This window comes from Delphinapterus leucas, chromosome 19, assembly GCF_059928025.1.
Source record: "Delphinapterus leucas isolate spDelLeu-1000000601 "Yukka" chromosome 19, BTC_Dleu_Yukka2, whole genome shotgun sequence".
NCBI lineage: Eukaryota > Metazoa > Chordata > Mammalia > Artiodactyla > Monodontidae > Delphinapterus > Delphinapterus leucas.
The window spans coordinates 56264799-56272199 of NC_143147.1; positions in this window are offsets into that span (position 1 = coordinate 56264799).

The following is a 7401-nucleotide window of genomic DNA, read 5'->3' on the forward strand; positions in this document are numbered from 1 at the left end:
GGGAGACTTTTATCCAATGGTTTCTGCCCCCATTGGTGAAAAGCTCTGCACGGGGGCCTGCACCCTGCTTCCAGGATGCACTGGCCTGGCACTGAGTGGGCATCAACCGAGATGCCCTGGATGGGGTGTGAGGTACCGGCTGTAAGCCAGAGGCAAGACACTGTCAGACTGTACCTGCTGGAAGCTGGTAGGAGCAGTCACAGAATTGACCACTCCAGCAGTGGCTGAAGATCTCCAGTGGGACCCAGAGGTTTCTGATACAAAGTCCATTTTCAAAAAGAGGAATGTTGCACTGTCCAAAAAAACCTGCCATCTTAAGTTTGGCTTTAGGGATATAAGATTTCAAATGTCTTTTAAAATTGTTATAATGTTCTCTTTAGGGAAGCAGCATTAGCCTCGTGACTTTGGGGTCATTTGGACATGGGTTCAGGTTTTGCCTCTGTCATTTCTGAGCCATGTGACTTTGGATAAGATACTGAACTTCCCTGAACTCCTGTTTCCTCATCTGTAAATTGGAGATATCCACATCATATGTTGTTGTAAAGATTAAGTGTGTGCATAAATGCTTAGTATAGCATCTTTATATAATAGGTGCCCAATTAATGGAAGCTGTTGTTTTTTTACTCTAGGGAAAATTCCTGGCCATGGAGTGTAATGCATACAGGAAGACAATCGGGTGATATGCTTAAGCTTCAAAAATAGAAGTGAAAGAAGCTATCACATGGCTGCAGGCAACCAAAAATGTCTAATACTTTAAAACAACTGAACAGCTTTTATCTACAGTGACTACATATCTTGGAGTTTCCAGGAAAGCATCAATTTCAAATGTTCTCTCATGTTGTCCCAGTACAAAAACTCCTATTTGAGAGGCAGTCACCTTGAGCTTGGACCAGAAAAACAGCATTATAGATATATCCCATCAAGAAGGGGGAACATCAGCCCTCTAGTTTCCTTTGCTCCCCACGCTCCTGGAGTGCAAGCAACACAGCTCTTCTTTCCAAGAAGGTTCTTCTTCCCACAGCTCAGCTGAGGGGCCCCAGCTCTGTTTGCACAGGTGAGCTAATTAACAGCCACTGCCTTTCAGAAGAACCAGAAGCACAATGACTGCCACACAGCAGAGGAGGAACCAAAATCCACAGGTGGAGGGCTCCTTCCCCACCCGCCAACCCCCCAGCACCCCTCTCTCCCACTGCGCCTGTGTGATCCACCACAGCAGGAAATGGTTTGGGTTTTTCCATGATGAAAGTGATAGAAGCTCAGTGTAGAGTATGAAGAAAACACAGAAACCTAGAAGAAGGAAGAAAAAAAACACCACACTTTTTCTTATCACCTATTAACAATTGTCAACATTTTGTTTGTATTTCCTCCTGTTCTTTTTTAAAGCATAGTTTGTTTTACATAGCTGTCATTTTACACTAGATACAATTTTGTATCCTTTATTTAAAAGTTAACATGGTAACATAACAAGTAGCAGTACAGGATAAGGGAAAGAAGGGCTTGGCTTGGGGTCAGAAGAGTCTGAGTATTAATCTCAGCTCTGCCACTTATTCACTATATGACTTTGGGCATATGATTGGTCTTTTCTGAGCCTCAGGTTTGTCATCTGCATAATGAAGATGACAGACACATCCATTCTCTGCCACTAGTTTTCTGTGTGGTCCTAGACTATAAGACCTAAACCATGGTCTAGATTGTAAGTTCTATGAGCACAAAGCCCTTCTGACTAAACCCCTAGAGCCTGGATTTGGTGGACTAAAGATGGCTACAAACTCTTCTTGGTCATTCCCGCCATCCAGAGGTAGAGTTTATTCCTCCACTTCCTGGAATCTTGGGCTGGCCTCGTATGGTAGCCAGCCTCCAAGATGGTCCCAGTGATCCTCACTTCCTGGTGGTTCATGCCCTTTCATAGTCTCCTCCCACTGTGAACCAGGGCTTGTCTGTGTGATAAAAAGAGTATGGCAGAAGTGATGAGGTCTGACATCTGAGGATACTCAGATCATCATCAGTATAATGAGGATACTCAAGCAGCCTGTGGAGAGGCCTGTGTACAGAAGGACTGAGTCCTCCTGCTAACAGAAAGCCCCAGTTTTCCAACTATATGACTGAGCCACCTTGGAGCTGAGCCCTCCAGTCCCAATCAAGCCTTCAGATGAGTGCAGCTCTGGATGGCATTTTGACTGCAATCTCATGTGATGACCCAAGCCAGAACATCCCACAAAGCTTCTGCATGACTGCTGACTAATCCAGAAGCTGTGAGAGAGGAATATTTATCATCATTTTAAACCACTAAGTTTTGGGATTATTTGTTATGCAGCGTAGATAACCAATACACTCTAGGACTGAATTTGACCCACAGAATGCAGCAGAATTGGGATTCTGAGACTTCTGAGCTCAGGCCTTAAGAAGACTGAGAGGACTGACAGCTTCCACTTCCTGGCTCTTGGAAATCAGTCACCTGCTTTGAGAAGACCAAGCCACTTGGAGAAGCCAGAAAGAAGAGAACAGAAAAAAAGAAGAAGAAGCGGTGGGGGGGGGGGGGGGGGCGGGAGGGGAGGGGGAAGAGGAGGAGAAGGAGAAAAAAAGAACTGAGGGACGCCGGATGAAATGCCCAGCTACTCTCCAAGCACCAACTATCACTGTGAATAAGCCTCTCAGAAGGTCCAGCTGAGTCTCACCCCAGATGACCACAGCCTCAGCCATCATCATACGGGGCAAAGAACCACACAGCTGTGCCCAGTCAACCCACAGAAATGGGAGAATAAAATGACTGTTGTTCTAGGCCTCTGGGTTTTGGGGTGATGTCCTGTGCAGCAATATGTAACCAAAACACTGGCCCAGCCTCTGGCACGTAACTGGCTCTTGAGAAATGTCTGGGGAAGACACGGACAACCCTTGTTGGGCTTCCATTGCCTCTTCTATAAAATCACAGAGGTCAGGCCATTCCACACCTTACCCATTGCGAGTCGCTATCTCCCTATTGTTTTGTGGCTGCTCACCTGGCTGCCTGCCGCACGGCCTCACTTTACTCTTGTAGGAAGACTCCAGTGTCAGTGGCATCGCTGTCCGTCACCCCCACGCTGGCTCCTCCTTCCTTCTTTCTGTGGCACACATACCCCGGGCCCTCACGATGCTCTCCTGGTGATTTCAATCATGGGGCTGTATAACTTGCCAAGAAGAGATTAGCACAGGCCCTTCACCTTACAGGCAGCACCGGCTCAATTCAGCCAGAGGAAACTGGAAACTCTCCTATCAGGTCCCTGGAGCACACTGGCAAAGAATGGAGCAAACACGGACATCACTTTCCATTGACCCTTCCTCAAAGGCCAAGTCCTACCATTGCCTTGGGCTAGAAAATGACTGACCTCTTTCACGGCATCCAGGGCCCCACTAAGCCTCCTCAAATAGACACCAAGTCTCTACTTCTGAGAACTAGCACTCAACTTCTGGTTTACTAGGTTCCCTGGTTTGCCACAGAGGCTCCGTGATTTCATTAGCAGTGCTTACAGCTATTTGGGGTGGTAGATCTCTATCACTGCCATAAAAAAAATAAAAAATTAAAAGGGCTGGAGAAATCAAGAAGTTAGCCTGAGGTCCAAAACAAACCCTGCTTACTGGTGGAATTGGCATTGCCTCCCTCCCATTTTTCCAATCACCTATCCCACCCTCCTACTCCTACCTTGACTCTCACGGCCCTCTGAGCAATCACAGTGTGACCAATTTAAATAATTATTCAGAAGAGCAATTGCCCCTTCCTGACTATAAGTCATCCCTCTATCATTGGCATCATCGTTATAATTAGTAAGGCCTCTCATTAAGCTGTGAAGGCATCTGTCCCGGGCTTTAGAAAGTCACCCGGTTTCTGGAGACTGGGAGGGACCATGATGTTATTCATCCATCCAGATGGAAAATACTGATTGAACATCTACTGTCTCCTGGTGCTCGGAAAGGTGCACAAAATTCAGGAGCTTGCTGTCCAGGGCCGAACGCGTTCCTCTGCTTTGTGCAAGTTATGGTGAATGTCACATCCCCAGGCCCAGCTAATGCTATAGTTTTCGTACATTTCAGAGAAGAGGAGAAAACGCAGGGCTCTCGCTATTCTCCAGCCTTACCCAACTGCCTGCTTGGTCTCTCGTGAATGCCCGATCATCATCCCATGTTAAAAGTCCTCAAAAGGCAGGGACATATATCCACTACCAAACGTAAAACACATAGCTAGTGGGGAGCAGCCGCATAGCACAGGGAGATCAGCTCGGTGCTTTGTGACCACCTAGAGGGGTGGGATAGGGAGGGTGGGAGGGAGGGAGACGCAAGAGGGGGGAAATATGGGAACCTATGAATATGTATAACTGATTTACTTTGTTATAAAGCAGAAACTAACACACCATTGTAAAGCAATTATACTCCAATAAAGATGTAAAAAAAAAAAGTCCTCAAAAGGAGCTCTTGGTCTCTGCCCACCCCCATCATAGTCAATGGCACCATGGCCCACCCAGTCACTTGCTGGAGTCAAGAACATCCAGAACAATGAGTTGGGGCAGGGGGAGGGATAAATTGGGAGATTGGGATTAACATATACACACGACTATATATAAAATAGATAACTAATAAGGACCTACTGTATAGTACGGGGAAATCAATACTCTGTACTGACCTATATAGAAAAAGAATCTAAAAAAGAGTGGAGGGGGCTTCCCTGGTGGCACAGTGGTTAAGAATCGCCTGCCAATGCAGGGGACATGGGTTCGAGCCCTGGTCTGGGAAGATCTCACATACTGTGGAGCAACTAAGCCTGTGCACCACAACTACTGAGCCTGCGCTCTAGAGCCTGTGCTCTGCAACAAGAGAAGTCACCGCAATGAGAAGCCCACACACCGCAAAGAAGAGTGGCCCTGCTCGCCACAACTAGAGAAAGCCTGCATGCAGCAGTGAAGACCCAACACAGCCATTAATTAATTAATTAATTAATTTTAAAAAATTATTAAAAAAAAAAAAGAGTGGAGGGACTTCCCTGGTGGTGCAGTGGTTAAAAATCTGCCTGCCAATGCAGGGGACACGGGTTAGAGCCCTGGTCCGGGAAGATCCCACATGCCACAGAGCAACTAACCCCGTGCGCCACAACTACTGAGCCTGCACTCTAGAGCCCGCGAGCCACAACTACTGAGCCCGCCTGCCACAACTACTGAAGCCCGTGCTCCGCAACAAGAGAAGCCACCACAATGAGAAGCCCACGCACCACAACGAAGAGTAGCCCCCGCTCGCCGCAACTAGAGAAAGCCTGTGTGCAGTAACAAAGACCCACCACAGCCAAAAATAAAATAGATAAATTAATTAATTATATTAAAAAAGAGTGGATATATGTATATGTATAACTGATTCACTTTGTGAGTAACACTGTGTTAGTTTCTGCATGTTATAAATCAACTATACTCCAATAAAAATAATAATAAAAAAAACAATGAATTATCTGGGATTTCATCCTTTCCAGCTCACATCCAATCCAACTTCTCAAGAGTTCTCCTCTTCCTCTCCCAGCATCCTCTTTAAGCTGTTCCCCCAGCGTCTTCCATCTCCACTGCTCCCCTGAAACTGCTCTTGTAAAATCATTGATGACCTCCACTCTGCCAAGCCCAGGAGTCATTCCTCTGACCTACCTGACCCTTACTTAACCCTTTTCAAAGCATCTATTGACCACCTCCCTACTCATCCAATCCTCGTTCCCTTAGTCTGGTCTCTCATATTCCCTCGAAGCCATGGTGGGATGGAGACAGCAAGCTTTGCCAACCAGGTCACGTTTCTTTCTTTTTTTATTTATTTATTTATTTATTTATTTATTTATTTATTTATTTATTTACTTATTTTTCGCTGCATTGGGTCTTCATTTTTGGGTCTTCGTTGCTGCGCCTGGGCTTTCTCTAGTTGCGGTGTGCGGGGGCTACTCTTCATTGTGGTGCGTGGGCTTCTCATTGCAGTGGCTTCTCTTGTTGCAGAGCTTGAGCTCTAGGCACGTGGGCTTCAGTAGGTGTGGCACATGGGCTCAGTAGTTGTGGCTCATGGGCTTAGCTGCTCTGCGGCATGTGGGATCTTCCTGGACCAGGGCTCAAACCCATGTCCTGTATTTGCAGGCAGATTCTCAACCACTGCGCCACCAGGGAAGTCCCAGGTCACATGTTTCTGATGGCCTGTTTCTTGTCCAACAGATCAGACTTCAGGCAGGACCTCGATGTGTCCATGGGTGCCGGGAAATGTCATAGTGGGGAGCTGGCCAGGGCAGGCCGTGGGATATCACCAAACAATGTCTCCATAAGCCTGTTCTCTTCGTCTTTTACACAGAGCTGGAAATGGAAAACCTAACATTTTTTTTCCTTTTTAATTAATTAATTTATTTTTGGCTGTGTTGGGTCTTCATTGCCGTGCGCGGGCTTTATCTAGTTGCGGCAAGCAGGGGCTACTACTCGGTGAGCAGGAGCTACTCTTCATTGCGGTGCATGGGCTTCTCATTGTGGTGGCTTCTCTTATGGAGCACGGGCTCTAGGCATGTGAGCTTCAGTAGTTGCGGCATGCAGGCTCAGCAGTTGTGGCGCATAGGCTTAGTTGCTCCACGGCATGTGGGATCTTCCTGGACCAGGGCTTGAACCCAGGTCCCCTGCATTGGCAGGCAGATTCTTAACCACTGCGCCACCAGGGATGTCCCAAACTTAACATGTTGATACAGGAGAGTGATAAGATTGCTGTATTCACCCCCTCCCAACCCCTATCTCAGTTTCCATTACTGCTGTTACAGTGTTGTTTGGGCAACAGAGGAAAGTTGATTAACCCAAAATAAAATGCCTGATAAGAATATTTGGCCCTCACGTGTGGATGGAGTTCCAGGGGGTGGTGTCAACGGTGGGCAGCAATCCGTGAACGTGACAGCTGGGTCTAGCTGGTATCACTCAAGGTTCCCCTGAAGCTGTGATGGTATCTCAGTGACCTTTTCAAGAGCTTGGCTATAGCATTCATGTATCTGCTATAATTCTGGTTAACGTTTATGCTGACAGAGTGCCCAGGGAACAACATGGAACCTCCTTGCCTTTCCTCCCTTTTTGGAGATAAATCCCAACCTTTTTCATCAACATCCACCTCCTTCTTCTCAAACCTCTTCACTTTTACCAGACTCTTCCTTTTCTTTCTTTCTTTCTTTTTTTTTTATTTTATTTGGCTGTACCATATAGCTTGCAAGATCTTAGTTCTCTGACCAGGGATCAAACCCGCACCCTCGGCAGTGAAAACTCGAAGTCCTAACCACTGGTCTGCCATGGAATTCCTCAGACTCTTCCTTCTCTAAAGATGAAATCGAGTCCTGTCACCTTGGAAACCCATTTCCTTTGGCCTTGGGTTGTAAATCAGAGTGGCCTAGATCCC